The sequence below is a fragment of the Nothobranchius furzeri genome, chromosome 5, assembly GCF_043380555.1.
Source record: "Nothobranchius furzeri strain GRZ-AD chromosome 5, NfurGRZ-RIMD1, whole genome shotgun sequence".
Taxonomy (NCBI): Eukaryota; Metazoa; Chordata; class Actinopteri; order Cyprinodontiformes; family Nothobranchiidae; genus Nothobranchius; species Nothobranchius furzeri.
The window spans coordinates 63,426,865-63,442,069 of NC_091745.1; the positions used below are offsets into that span (position 1 = coordinate 63,426,865).

Consider the following 15,205-nt stretch of genomic DNA (forward strand, 5'->3'; position numbering starts at 1 on the left):
GCGTGCTCCTGCTGATGAATGAGGGAGACCTTTTGGCCTTGCAGTGCTGTTTGAACACAATCAAAAACCATGAAAGTCGAAAAAAGCTGCAGGCTACATCTGACTTTTGATAAATTGCAAATCACATTTTTCACCCCTAAAAAAAGAGAACCAACTTAAAAAAATGCTAATTTCAGCCGTCTCCAGCATTAGGATGCTTTTATGCAGCTTGCTTATGATAAAAAGGGCGAAACACTAAAAACCCTGCAGCCACTTGCACACTTTTCCTGCCCAGAGGCTGTAAAAGCTCAATCTTTGAACCATTTTCTCTTCGTGTTGTTCCAAGCTAGAAACACTATTCCAGATTTATTCAACCTGAACAATTAGAGCTGACCCAAACTCACTGGTGGTTTGCCAGAACTGGCTTTGGCACCGTGGGTCCAGAGGAAGGTTTAAGAAGTGCTGGGACAGCGAGGCTTTCCATCACCTCAGCTCGTTACAGCCCAGAGAGCTGCCCATATGGAATCCATACGCCAACATTTACCCCAAATGGGCTGACGCTGGACCCACTTCAGCCTCACAGGAGTGGAGACTTTGATGGAACAGCCTTGGGTTTAAGAGCACAGCTGCCAGGAATCAGACGAGCCCATTTCTGGAACAACTGAGGCATGTTGGGAGACTTTGAGCCATTCTAGTGTGTTTTTCTCTTCTTAAAATCCTCAATGAGACTAAGCAGCAAGATAACAGCAGCCAGTGTTTGGGTTTTAACTTTGAGATTCTGTGACTGACTTTGATTTCCAGCTCCAAACCGAGCACCCTCTAAAGGAAGTCATGTGTGCAGCTGAACCGTCTGATTGGGTGGAAACGTGGTGACATTTCTGCCGGCACGTCTTCTCCAGTTGAACAGTTGCATCAGATGCATCCAATCAATTATTCAAATGATCTAAGCATGAACAGGATGAGCATGCACTCAGCCTTTACTGGAGTTAGTCTGACAACCTGCTTTCAACTAAACTAAGGAGTCATCTAAAGAAGGTCTGGGACATTAAACGTGCTCCTCTTTTTACACTTTAGTCAAAGTTGGATCTGCAGCATTCATTTATTCACTCTTTCATCACTTCTCCAGTATTGTTTTTCTCTTCATTCACTCTGTTACACAAAGTCATAAAATCCTGGGAGAATTATAACACCATGCATGATTTTAGCAGTTCCTATGATAACAAACAAGAAGAAGGATGGCAGCATGTATCCAACAAGGTCTGTGGTTTATTTTCTGTTCTATCTACTTCAGCTAGAAGTTTCAGAGGAAATCACATACCTTTTTTTACTAGTAAACCAACTGGAGATCTGTAAGTGACTTTTATTTTGGAAGTTTTCAGATGTTTTACACAGCTTTTGTGTTTGACTTCCTGCCTGGCCTGAACAGCGAAGGATAAGCAAAGCCTCGCTACGCATCATTGGTTACGTATTGTAACCCCAGATTCTATGAGTCTAGTCGCAGCCCTTAAGCTAGCTAATAAGATAGATTTAATGATAATCACCGGCTCATAAATGAGGGGTGATAAGGCATTAAGGAGCCTGGGTGACAAGAGGGTAATGGATTGAAATTGATTCGTTATGAGGGGACCATAGGTAGTGATTGTGAGCATTTCCATCTGGATATGTATTATTGTAGTAGGGCTGATGTGAGGCCGTAATGTTTTCACTCAGCCTGTTGGGGTCCAAGCACTGAACGAGTGATGGATCCTGAAGAAACATCTCGTAAGTAATAACGAGTAAAGTAGCATGGGGAAGCCCATGAAGCAGCTAGACAGATGTCTTCCATTGACACACCACTGTGGAGCGCCATAGAAGAGGAAATCCCTCTGGCTGAGTGAGCCCTGAGTGTCTCAGGTGGATCCTGCCCTGATGATGTGTAAAGCCCCATTCCCACCTGTACCGGGTCGGCCCGGGCCGGGTAGCGTAGGTTGTTTACATATCTGGGTGGCCTGGAATTTTCCCGGGCCAACCAAGGCTCATTCTCAGCCCTCTTCTCAAGGGGGTCTGCTTCAGGCCGACCAGGGCCAACACACCCACTGCTGACAGCAAATTCACACCTTCCATTAGAGCAAGCCTCTGATTGGTGGGTAGAATCAGCCCACATGGGCTTAAGGCATGCTCAATTCATTATCATTCATTATCATGCTGATTACCCAGAAGCTGAAAGTGTCTCTGACTGCATTCCTTGCATACCTAAGAAAGGCTGTGTGGAAACAACCGGGCCAGGCTGGGGCCGACTGGGGCTACCCGGCCTGGGCCGACCCGGTACAGATGGGAATGGGGCTTAAGCGAGTGAAATGGCGTCACATAGACAGAGTGAAAGACGCTGGGTCGACAGTGCTTGCCCAAGGGGAGAGTCTCTGTAGTGTACAAACAGGCTCTGTGTACGACAAATACCTGAAGTGCATAACACGTATCGTGCGAGCGCACGCACCAGGCAGAGAAGGTGGGAAGCTACCTCCTCGTAAGAATTATGTGGAGGAGGAAAAAGTCCAGCCAATGAAATTGACCTGGATTTGAAGGAAGTATTAATGTTTTTGGGCACAAAGGCTGGGTTGGGGCATAAAACAGCAGACCCGCCATCTTCCTGGATCCTGAGGAATGCAGGAGCCACTGAGAGGGCAGTTAGGTCGCTCACTCTCTTGACCGATGCCAGCGCCAGCAGCAAAGCAGTTTTGAGTGACTGGAACTTGAGTGAGACCCTGTCCAAGGGCTCAAATGGGGCTTCAGATAAGCCGTGCAGAACCACCGTTAGGTCCCACTGGGGAAATAGAGGGCGGGACACAGGTCTGTTCCTTCTGACACCTTTTAGAAAACGTGTTGTGATGGGATGACTGAAAACAGATCTATTTCCAAAACCTTGCTGACAGGATGAGATAGCTACAGCATATGTTTTAATAGTGCTGAATGCGAGGCCTCTGTCCATCATTATCTGCAGAAACAATAGGACATACGCCAGCTGACAGGAGAGTGCTTGAACATTCCGCTCTGTCCACTATTTTTGGAAAGCTGCCCATTTAGCAGCATAGGATGCAACGGTAGAGGCCGAGTGCGCACTCTGAATCGTGTTGACCACATCATGCGGCAGCCCAGAATCTTCTAAGCGTGACTGCTCAGCGGCCAGACCCACAGCCGTTGGCCTATTTCTGGAGGATGTGTGATTATTCCTCCCACCTGGAGGAGGGCATCCTCCCTCCATGGGAGCATCCACGGGGAGCCGGACACCAGCGCTTGTAGGTCTGGAAACCATGACGCGGACAAGTGTCTGGGAGCTACCAGAATCACTGAGAGCTGTTCCGACCGAACTCGGTCCAGGAGTCGGGGAATCAGTGGGACTGGCGGAAACGCATACAGGAGCATCTGAGGCCAGGGCTGGTGTGAGAAGGTGTCCGTTCCGAGCGGGGGATGGTCCTGTGGACTCAGGAATAACCACAGGCGACAATGTGCGTTTTCGCGAGCCGCGAACAGATCCACAAATGGTTCCCCGAACCTGATCCAGATCTGTGATGTCAGTGCGGGATGCAGATGCCAGTCGGAGTCGCGGGGTCCCCCTCTTGACAGGATGTCTGCTGCCACATTCAGGATGCCTGGAATGTAGGTGGCTTTGATGGACAGCAGGTGGACATGTGCCCAACACAGTAAATCTGTGGCTACGCGCAATTAGGGCTGCTCGATTATGGCAAAAATAATAATCACGATTATGGTGACTGAAATTGAGATCACGATTATTTAGGACGAATTTTCAATTAATGTTGATTTTATTTGTTTTTATTCAGTCATAAAATTGCTCAGGGCACAATCAGGACAAAAATAAGAAACAAGATGATCACTAAAAGAACTCCTGATTCCCAGGATAAAAAGACCAATATACTTATAGGTCATAGTCTATGACCCAAGGGCTATAGACCTTGGTTTAACTCATTTAAGTCTAACCAGTAGAGATCCAAATACCAATATCTTGCAAATACTGACAGCAAGAATTATACAATGGCATTTATAACAAATAAATGCAAGTAAATTGATGTTCACAAAATGTTGCATAACATTTATTGAGTCGTGTCAAGGTGCTGTAGGAGAGTGCACTAGCACCGTGTCCTCAGAGAGATTAGTTATTAGTTATCAGCGTGAGGAACTTATTTCTACCTTATTTATAAACTATTTATTTACAAGTCCATCAGTTAATGTAATAATAGTCCCAACCACAGCTGCACCCCCCACCCCCAACCCGGTCTCACAGCAATCGGGCAAGCTGCACGTGTGTTTAGCACGCCGCACACGCACATTTAGCTGTTTTTAGTGGCTCAGGAGCCTGCAGGTGCGGTGTGTGTGTCACTCACTCTGGTTAATCCAACAGGGAGCCGGCTCCGAGAGCCGTTTCTTTAGCGACCGACACATCACTGCATCATTCCCTTTCCTAATGTTGTGAAGAACGGTCCGGAGCACAGACGGAGTGTTTAGCTAACCTGCAGGAAATGTCGACGACAGTTATCCAGAAAGTAGCTAAGGGTTACCAGAGATGTTTCTGAGATGTTCGCTAGGTACTTTTAGGATTAAAAAGTCAAGAAGGGGGTCTGAAAAGCTGCTAGAAATAGCGTCAAAGTCGCTAAGTTGGCAACACTGTGGAGGAGCGCTTCATGTGCAACTCAGGGCAGCGCAAGCGGGAGGAGCAAATAATCGGCTTGTTTTGTTTTTTTATAATCGTTCAAAACTCAGATCGTAATCGTGATTAAAATTCGATTAATTGAGCAGCCCTACGCGCAATAGTGGGAGGGATCAAACTCCCCCATGGCGATTTATGTAGGCTGCCACCACCTGGTTGTCTGTGTGAACTTCGACATGACGGCCTTCGAGAAGGGCAGCAAAGTGTCTGATCACATTCCTCACTGTCATGTGCTCGTGCGTGTGGGAGGGCCAGCAATCTGCCACCATATGTGATAAGCACGTGCCTCCCCATCCCGACAGTGACGCATCCGTAAACACAGAGACGTGTGACGTAGGACATCCGATGGGGACCCCGTGTGAGAGGATGCAGGGATTCCCCCAGTGTGAGAGATCCCCGCCCACTGAAGGGGGAATCCTCAACATGCGTCTCTTCTGACGTATCGGGTGCACCCGGAGGCGGATGAATCAACACTGCAGGCGTCTCGTGTGTAGTAATCCTAATGGCACCACAGCGCGGGCTGCAGCCATCATGCCCAGAAGTTTCATAACTAATAGGGCTCTCACGATTTTGCGGGGTTGCACGCAGGAGATTGCAGTGGTGAGATCTGCCGCTCTCGCCTGAGATAGACGTGCTCTCATTAGGGAGGATTTCAGCTGCACCCCGAGAAACACAATTGACTGGGATAGAAGGATGGAGCTTTTTTCCCGGTTTATGGAAAACTCAGGGTTGACAGGTGCTCTATTAACTTCCTGGTTTGCTCTGACGCCTCGTCCTCGGACCGGGCGAATAAGAGCAGATCATCCAGGAAAAATAAAACCCTCATTCCCGCAGTGCGCAATGGCTGGAAAGCTGTAGACATTTGGAGAAGGTGCGTGGGGCCAGCGAGTAGCCGAAAGGGAGACGACTGAACAGGTATTGAACTCCCTTGAATGAAAAGCGCAGGAACTTCCGGTGTTTGGGAATTCATGGGATGTGGATGTATGCGTCTTTCAGGTCTATTGGCGTGAACCAGTCCCCGGAGCGCACGTATTCTAGGACTTGCCTCATTGTTAATATGCGGAAATGCATCACTACTATAAAGCAGTTGAACAGGGAAAGGTCGAGTATTGGTTTCATTCCTCCCGACTTTTTCGGTACTACGAAGTAGCAGGAGTAGAAGCCCGAGTGTTCTTGCCCGCGAGGAACTTGCGAAATGGCTTCTTTGGACAGAAGTTCTCGTAGCTCCAGCTCTAGAGCCTGAGATTGTTCCTGTGATGTGAATTCCATCTCCACAATCCCGTTGAAGGGAGGAGGAGCGGACTGAAAATGGAGTGTGTGACCGTAATGAATGGTGTCTGATGTCCATTTGCTCATGTGACAAACGCGGCACCATTCTTGTGCGCGTTCCAAAAGCTGACACGTGTTCGAGGTCACGTGAACTACATCTGAGGACTGGGTTCGTGCCCTTACCGCCATTGCTCGCACCAGAGGAGAACTGGGAGCAACCCATGGAGGGCTGCGCTCGAAAGGGCGAGTGTGAAACAGCTGGAAGAGGCTGGTTTGCACCGCGGAGTGTGCTGTCCAAAGATAAAGAACGATTGGGAGCCGGGCCTGTGCATGGAGACGATGAAGTGCCAGCGGATGGGGCCGCGCACAGTAACGCCGCACGTGGTTGCGACAGCGTCAGGTCATCCCGTCCCACCCTACGTTGTGGGGGGAGCGAGGTGTGTTGGGCCTGGCTGGAAGTTAGGGCCGGCGCGCAGATGGAACGCACCTTTATAGCCGGCTGTGGGCGTTTCATGTAATAGACTGCAAGAACATGCAGGTGTTTTGCAGTGCTTGGTGTGGGGAACATGTGTGAGGATTCGGCAGAAGATTCTGCAGAGGACTGTAGGATTTTGCTCTCAATGTAGTGTTGTTTGGGTTTTATTTCAAAACCAACATCAGCCACAGAGTTAACATTACAGTCAATAACACACATTCGCCCCAAAGAGTCATTTTCTTGGTTGCTTTTGGCACGGTTCTTGTGACTGAGAAGGCCAGGATGACGTCTGCTGGTTCTTTCGGAACCGTTGGTTGTCAGGCTTCTGGTCCCGCTTCTGCTCCACCTCAGCGGGAGGCCGGCCCCGAGGGCCGGGCGGAGCAGCTGGGAATTTGAAATTACCCTGCTGGCCCCGGTGTTCATCCCATCCTCTGGAGGAGCAGCCGGAGAGAGAGGTGGACCGGAGGCAGACCAGATCTCGCACCGTGGCTGACAGTTCGGCTGTCTTTTGAGCTCTCTCGATGGCTCTCCTAAGATGGGGACCAAACAGAACATCAGAGGTGATGGGGCCTTCCAGCATTTCCCTGTGCAGGTGTTCAGGAACAGAGGTCAGGGCCTTGAGCCACAAGGCCCACTGGATGAGGGTCTGCCAGGCAGCAATGTGAGCAGAACTGGTGAGTACATTCTTACAGATCGAGAATGGCATCAGCAGTCTTGCTAATGATGTTTTTTGACTCGTCAGGCATTGGCGGTTCTAGGGGCGGGGCCACAGGGGCACTGGCCCCTGCTGAAATATGATTGGCCCCTGTAGTGCCCCTGTCCTGTCACTCATCTGTCCTTTGTGCGGTGATGAGATTATAGGTGGATGCAATTCCGAGTCCAAACACTAGTGGCCGTGTGGCGCTAAGGAGCAAAATAGTGTGTGAAATCCAACAGAAGAAGATTTGAAAGATTCCAAGAAGGGAGAACTTTTCAACCGACATCGGATCTGATGAGAGTCCACGTTATGAGGAGTTTGTTGGTAAGTCACGAATCACTGTTTACTCACAGTTGCCATGTAAGTCAAGTCTGACAATAAGTCCAATGGAAAGCAATGCCGACATTAGTTAAAGGTAATGTTAAAAAGGGCTTGTGAAAAAACGTTAGCCCTTGCTAATCCATGTACTTCTTTTGTAATCTGCATTTCGTGTGTTAATAGTTGGCACTGTCTGATAGAGAACATGAAAAGAAAGGGTCAGATACAGGCGGGAATTCTGCAGTTTTTTCCCAAGAGAGTGAGTGTGTCAGCTGGTGAGAACGAGCATGGAGAAATCAGAGAGAGCAGCAGGAAGCAGTAGACCAGAGGCTGGAACAGGGCAAGGGACCTCCATTCCCCCTTTATCAGGTCAGAAAGAATATAATCTTTATTGTGCAACAGTCATGTCAGATAAACACGAGAGACAGCCTCTTGTAGGACATACCATGCTGGGAAATCAGCGTACGTGTAATATAAACGCGCCGTGGCGGCATGGTGTTGCGGGAATTTTGTGGCATTCGTGCTGCCACGGTTGATACTAATATCACCGCAACGCCGGACTTGTGAATGCATATTACAACTTGGCGCAACAGAAGGGGGTATCATGATCACGTGGGCAGTTACTGCCGAGCTCCGGCCGGCAACTATATTGAAAATGAAAGTAAACATGGGCCGTAAGTTTGGCTTTTCTAAACAGAATCAGCTGAGATGATGGCCGGGGAGCCTCTCCGTAAGAGTTGAAGCTCAGATCACCAGAGACTGCACGGGGACAGACACCTTCTGGAGCGGCTTGTTAAAAAAGCTTAATGAGTGTGGCTTTGATCGCAATAAAAAGCAAGTTATGTCCAAGATAAACTGAAGTCCGTGGCAGCGCAGAGACCGCCCCCAAGCTCCCTTTTCACCGCCATCGCATAATCTTTTGTAAAAAGATCATGATTGCACCACATTATCCAGCAGGACGGACTGACCACTTATAAACGACCTAATGCTGCCCAGTGTGTTCTGCTTATAATTGAGGATAACCTTTTCCCATTTTATCTTGGAGCTGATCCAGTTAATGTGGAGTCATTTTCTTGCACAGAAAATTTGAATTGAGCTTTTTATATTTATCAGTAATAATTGGGTCAGTTATTCCAAGCACCAAAAATAAAGGATTATTGTTTAAATTGATAGAAGTTGTTAATCGTGACAAATCATTAGTGGCAAAGTTGCTTCCCTTTAGTAAATGATTTTACGTTTCTCAAAGCATCTTTCCATTCATCATCAGTAATGTTGCAGTTAAGTTTCCTTTCCCACAATTCCTTCAAGGTTTCCCTAAATTGTGACATTTTGATGTATTGTAAAATGTGTGGGAAAAGTCCTTGTTTGAAACACTGAATTTTCTAATTGGTTGATTAAGTAAGGTCAAGGTTAAGTTTTCCAAAGAGATTTTGTGTTTTGGATATTCCTTTGTTAGTCCAACTTTTCCTGCCATTATTCTAGGTAAAAATAAAAAAAATCACCATTATCTCAAATTTGTTAAATGATGTTATCTTGTACTAATGGCACATATGTTTACTGAATTCTTCCGCTTCATGGTGATGTGATTTACTATAACATTAACATAATGGATTTAAATTGTATTGGTTTCTTTGTCTACCACATCTCATCTTTATAGTCCAATCTTTCAAGTCTTCAATTTCAAATAAATAAAAATGTGGTCTCATAGAAAACAAAGTTTTGGCTGGATTTAGCTGGAGTTTGACATATATTTGTATTTTAGCTGCAAACTGGGACAAGACTCTCTCCAATTCAGACAACCAGAGTGAAGTTAATGACTCAACCTTCCATCCTGCTGGGCCACCAGAGTCACCAATCAATACTAATCCTGCAGGATCAAATGGTAAACATTGATCTTTGAAAGTAATAAATGCTTGTGTATGTATTTGGCTTATGTTAGATAATTTCTCATTTGCTGTTTTCAGACATCTTCCAGTGTGATGCACAGAATCCTGCGCAGACATCAGAACGGTGTTCTGTTCCAGTAGGACCTGGTGGTGTGCTTCTCATTTTGTAAAGGCTCTTTAAATGTAATTGAATTTTGCAGTCAGTCACTTGCAGATTCTGAATGCCATGAATGTTAAAGGTTGAGACATATAAGCAACTGACTCAGACTTATTTAATTGACTTCCCACCAGACATTTCCCAGTCAAGAGCAGAGGGTCCTGTGATATTCTTCTGGTGTTTTTTCCACACACAAACATATTTTAACCTGATATTTGTGGCTTTGCAAAATAAATTGAATGCTAAAATTTCTCAAATGCTGTGTGTGGTTGTATTTTGTCAATGTACAGTAAAAATTGATGTACAATTGCATTGATGTTTTTCAACATGGTGTTGGGGTAAACTGTATCTACCATACAAAACTGGGAATAGTATGCAAGTATGTTGGACTGTACGTGGCCCCTCTATAAATATTGTGGCCCCTTGATGGCCCCACCCTCAGAAAAATCCTAGATCCGCCACTGTCGTCAGGAGCATCGAGCTCTTCCACCATTTTGGAGACGCCAAAGGCAAGAAGGGCAATGTTATTTCCTGCAGCGCCGGTCTGGAAAGTGCACTGGTGTGCGCGGCCTGTGAGCCGTGCCAGGAGCTGGTCATGTTTGGAAGCGGGAACTGCTCGCTGGCAAGTGAGGTGGTTCTTGGCGCAAAACAGCGAAGGCAGGTCTGACTCCAGTCGAGGAACGGTTAGACAGCCCTGGTCGGAGAAGCCCTTGACTTTGGATATGGGTGCATATGTGGAGACTGGTGCTTTGAGCTTAGCAAGCTCGGAGAAGGCGGTGGACCAGCAGCTCATGGCAGCAGGGAAGCTGGGTGAACCATATGGGGTCTGGACACCATGTTTGTTTGGCCCCAAAACTTCCCGCCAAATCATCCGCTTCAGGCGGAGACGGTTCTGGGATGGCTAGCCCCTTGCGGACCGTAGCCACGGAGATGATGGCAGGTATCTCCTGGAGCAGTGCTCTGACTGCTGGCAGGGAGGAGCATGAAGGCATTGGAGCAGAGGAACCTGCTGAGGGAGGCTCGTCGACCTCCGTGTTTTCCAGGAGGGAAGAAGGGCCATGGCAGCCAGCCTCCTCGTATTCTTCAAGGTCGTAGTCATCTTTCAGTCGGTTGGAGCCAGCCGGCTCCTGATCTACATTGAAGAAATGCAGGCACGTGCAGAGGGGGGGGGGCGGAGGGTGCTTGAGACCCTGCCCCTTTTCTCCCATGTGCCCAAAGTGCCCTTTTTGAGGTTTAATGATTTTTTTTATATTTATTTATTTATTTTATTTTTTTATTTTTTTTAAGAATTTTCTGTTTGTGCCCCCTCAAGAATAACAAAAATAATAATTAATAAAATTTCTGTTTAATAATGTTATATAGCTGGCGTGAGTCACGTGACCATACCGTCACGTGACCATTCCGTCTCTTCCTCACGCCAGAGCGCACATCTCGAGCGCACAGCCGGCAAGCTGCAAGCAAGCACCCACATTTTCTTCATGGCCGAGCGAGTGGTGCAGAGCTTTTAGGACATACATATTGATTGGGAGAAACGGACTAACACCGGTAAGTAGGATGCACACTACTATACACAGTTATTAGATTATTTTGTACATTATTAAGTTGTTTTGTGGCACTAGGTGTGTGTGATATATTACTAGCTGGGTGTTTGTCTGTGGCTGGGTAACGATTCGGAACCTCAGTAACTTTAGGATTAACCAAAAACATTCTGTACATAAGTACTTGTACGAAAATATTTTTTCAATCTTAAGTATTGGGAATTTGCCAATAAAATGTCATTGTTGTTAACTAGGTACCGCAAAGTTGCATTCCTATCGCTGCTGCGTGTCACGTGACTAGGGTCTCACACACGGCCCTGCTTCTTGTTTACAAAATCACTTCCTGGTTCGCGGACTAATAAAACTTGAACAAATTTAAAATTTAGCTACCTTTTGTGAAAGGAAATAAGAAAAATACTAAAGGTAACATCCGTCACAAGTTTTGTGTTACTAAATATTCAGTCCTTGTCTGCAAATTCTGTCCAGCGTTTTAGGGAACTAGTTTTGTTTTAGATTTTAAGGTTTCTCAGCCCTTCTGGTGGGTTTTTTAGTTCACTAATACTATGCATATTCTCAAAATTTGGAGTTTATATTTGCTCTCTTTTTGAATGCATTGTATTAAAAACATTATGTTTTAAAGATGTACATTTAAAATAAATTACTGTTTTCACAGCAAAATTATTTTATCTGTACAGTTCTCTGTTTTGTACAAAGTAGATAGTAAAACTGAATGAAAGCATAAACATATTGTTTTATTCTTTATTTTTATTATAATTACTAAAGCACTATGATTAAAATATTATGGAAATATTCTGGATCAGCATCATGAAGCAAATTTGTGGCCAAATTATATACAGTTAGTTTTCTGGAAAAGGAATGAAATGTCCCAGAATGTGTATGCATGGGTTTTATATGCATGAAAACATATTTGTAAATTAATTATGATATATCATTGTACAGACATGCCTCGTAAGGAGAGGAGGCGGAAGCAGCGACAGAAAGAGCTACATGAGGCAGCTAAAGGCAGTGGGTCCCTCACCAGCTGGATAAAAAAAAGAGTACAGGTAAGTTGCATCACAGCAACAAGTGCAGAAACAATAATATACACAACTGCAATGTTTTGATGCCAGAAAATGTTTTTTGTTAGCCTCTTGATCATGGATTAGGTGCAAGACCTGTTAAATGTGAAAAACTACATAATTCATTCATACAATAGCTAATTTTGCCTTGTTCTCAGATGGACAGCAAGTGGAGAGTGATAGATCACATGAGGAGATTGAAGAGAGACACACACACACACACACACACACACACACACAACTCTTTCTGTTTATATTTCTGTCACATTCTTATCTCTGACATAAACTCCTCTATTATCCACTAATGTTTAGATTTCCATTTATTTACCACAGGTGTTGTCTCAGATATTTCTGTCTTACAGTTCTAAGAGTTTTCACCAATTTTTGCCATTGTTTTATTATCTTACATTAATTTTGTAATTGACTAACATTTCTCCTGTTCGTTTTACTACCTACAGTCTGAGATCAACACAGCCTTGCCCTCCAGCATCATCAGCAGCAGCAAGAGGAGCAACCCTGCAACAGCTACATTGTACCCCATCATCAGGTAAAATAGGACAGCAATAGATCAGGAGGTGGAGCAGGTTGTCCAGTAATCGGAACGTTGCAGGTTTGATCCTGACTTCAATCAGAGATTGATGCTGTTGAGTCCTTGGGCAAGATGCTTGACCTGCTTTGCCTGCTGGTGGTGGTCGGAGGGACTGGTGGCGCCTGTGCTCAGCAGCTTCACCTCTGTCAGTGCGCTCCAGAGCAGCTATGGCTACATCATAGCTCATCACCATCAGTGTGTTAATGTGTGTGTGTGAATGACTGATTGTGTTGTAATGTGCCTTGGGAGGCTGTAGAACCCTAAGAAGGCATTATACAAATACAGACCATTTACCAAAACAAGTTACTTTTGCTTTACATTGTCCTTATGGTGTATATAATGATTCGCTTCCATTTTGAATTTCTAATAAATATGATTTGTTATTCAGCCGGGTATACTGTGGTTATGTCATGGTGTTTGAAAATATTATTCTGTGTGCCCCTTTTTAAATTTGAGCACCCGCCCCTTCAAAGGTCTCTGCACAGCCCTGAAGAAATGTAAGGCTTTGACCAGCGAGTACGTCTCAGCCATGGGAAATTCCTCGTTGGCGGCAGGGGTGAAGTACTCGACCTGACGGATTTTCTCAGCTACAGGCAGAGCAGCACAAAACGGACACGAGGCCTGAGTGGTCAAGGCCAGATCAGAATGGTGAGCACCGAGACAGACCTCACATTTTGCGTGAAGGTCGCCGCTGGAGATGGAGCCAGTCTGGCAGGCCGGGCAGGTCCTGACATTGCTGGACATGGTTGGTGAGGATAATTTGCCCTAGGATAGTGCTCTTTAAAGATAGCTCTTAAGCTTGGCTTGAAGAGACAGCGGAGGCGAACAGTGGAGTCGCTCCACTTATATACCCACGGGGGTGCCCACCATTGGTGGGCGTACATTTAAGCTCTTCATGATTGGCTGATGCTGAGATCACCCTTCCAATAGCAGCTAGCTTAAGGGCTAAGACTAGACGAAATAGAAATGGAACGTGAAGCTTCTCAGTGGAAACGCACCCATCCACCAAAACAAAGACTAAGGCTGTGCACTATGTTATACAGACATTACATGATGCTTACGCATCCAGTAGAAAAGCACAGCAAGTAAAAAGTTTTAAACATCCAAATTTTTCCAAACTAAAGTCACATGCAGATTTCCAATGAATCGTCCGTAGCTGAGGTGTACACAACAAAACATAAACCACAGACCTTTAGGATACATGCAGCCATTTTTCTTCTAGCTTGTTATCTTGTCAAACTGCAGAAATCGTGTGTGGTCTTGCGATTTTCTGGTGATTTCTAATCATTTCCAGTTGCATGAAACACTTTCAATGTCATTACACATCATAGTGTTGAAATTTTTCAAAATGTGATTTCTAAGAATGAGTAAAAGGTATGTAACGCTTTTAGTTTACACAATACATTTGCAGTGAACTCTAGTAGGAACAATTGCCATGTAAGTCATTCTCAGTGGGAGGGGGAATATAGCAGTGCACTAGTTCCAGGAACTGGAAGTGAGCCACATCACAGCTGAGCTTCAGATGGCAGGGTTTTTTTTCTATTTCCTGATATTTGAACATCTCGCCCTGGATTAGATAACTTCTACCACTGACTTGTATTGTGGAGGTTTTATCTCCACAAATAACACAAGCCTGGAGGAGTTCTGCTGTGTGCTGAAATTGCTATTGCTAACTGTTAGCTTCTGCTAGTCAAGATGTTCTTTGCTGTTTCCTGCGCACTAAACAAACAGCAGCTGTTGTGAATCAAGATGCTTGAGTCTATAAATGTTAAGTGACAATGTGATGTAGATCTGTCTGGACTGTCAAATTCTAGAGTTTCACCATCTATTTTCTACCAGAAGCAAATGCAGGAGATTGGGTGTAGGAGACTATTCTTATCTTCAGCCTGCATGAAAAAGTCAGTGACCAATTTTAATCAGAAATAGGATTTTTAAAATGGTTTTCCAGTGTGCCACACCTTTAAAATGGTCTTGTCAAAATAAGATATTAAGTCTATAATATATTTTAAAGAATAAAGTCCATAAGTTACTCCCAGAATAAAAGTCCAAATATAGACAAGATCATTTTTCATAAAGTCAAATCAAAAATGTTTTTTCCTAAATTAAAAAATGTAATTTGTAAAATAAAAGTCTAATTATGTTTTAGATTAAAGTAAAACATAAATAAAATTAATAAATAAAAATACTTTTGGACTAAAGGTCAAAATAGCAACCAGTCTCTTTCTCTCTCGACTTAACTCCTGTGCCGCCAACGAGGCGACGGTGGCACAGGAGTTAAGTGCTCGCCCCGTAGTCGGAAGGGTGCAGGTTCGAGCCCCGCTCAGTCTGTCGCTGTCGTTGTGTCCTTGGGCAAGACACTTAACCCATGTTGCCTGCTGGTGGTGGTCGAAGGGACCGGTGGTGCCAGTGCTCGGCAGCCTCGCCTCTATCAGTGCGCCCCAGGGCAGCTGTGGCTACATCGTAGCTCATCCCCACCAGTGTGTGAATGTGTGTGTGAATGGGTGAATGACTGATTGTGA

The 15,205-nt window shown here is 45.3% G+C and overlaps 1 protein-coding gene and 1 long non-coding RNA gene across 5 annotated transcripts in view; both read left to right on the forward strand.

Annotated features, from left to right (window-relative positions):
• The window catches only part of septin7b (septin 7b), a 537,254-nt gene that overhangs the window by 163,850 nt on the left and 358,199 nt on the right, over positions 1 to 15,205 (forward strand). The window lies entirely within an intron of this gene.
• On the forward strand, positions 7,146 to 10,067 carry LOC139070138 (uncharacterized). 2 transcript variants are annotated; one of them, XR_011520777.1, is made up of 4 exons: positions 7,146 to 7,443; positions 9,200 to 9,319; positions 9,402 to 9,489; positions 9,615 to 10,067. It is a non-coding gene; the product is annotated as an uncharacterized lncRNA (long non-coding RNA). The 2 variants fall into 2 exon arrangements; XR_011520776.1 differs by lacking the exon at positions 7,146 to 7,443 and having other exon boundaries at positions 9,081 to 9,319.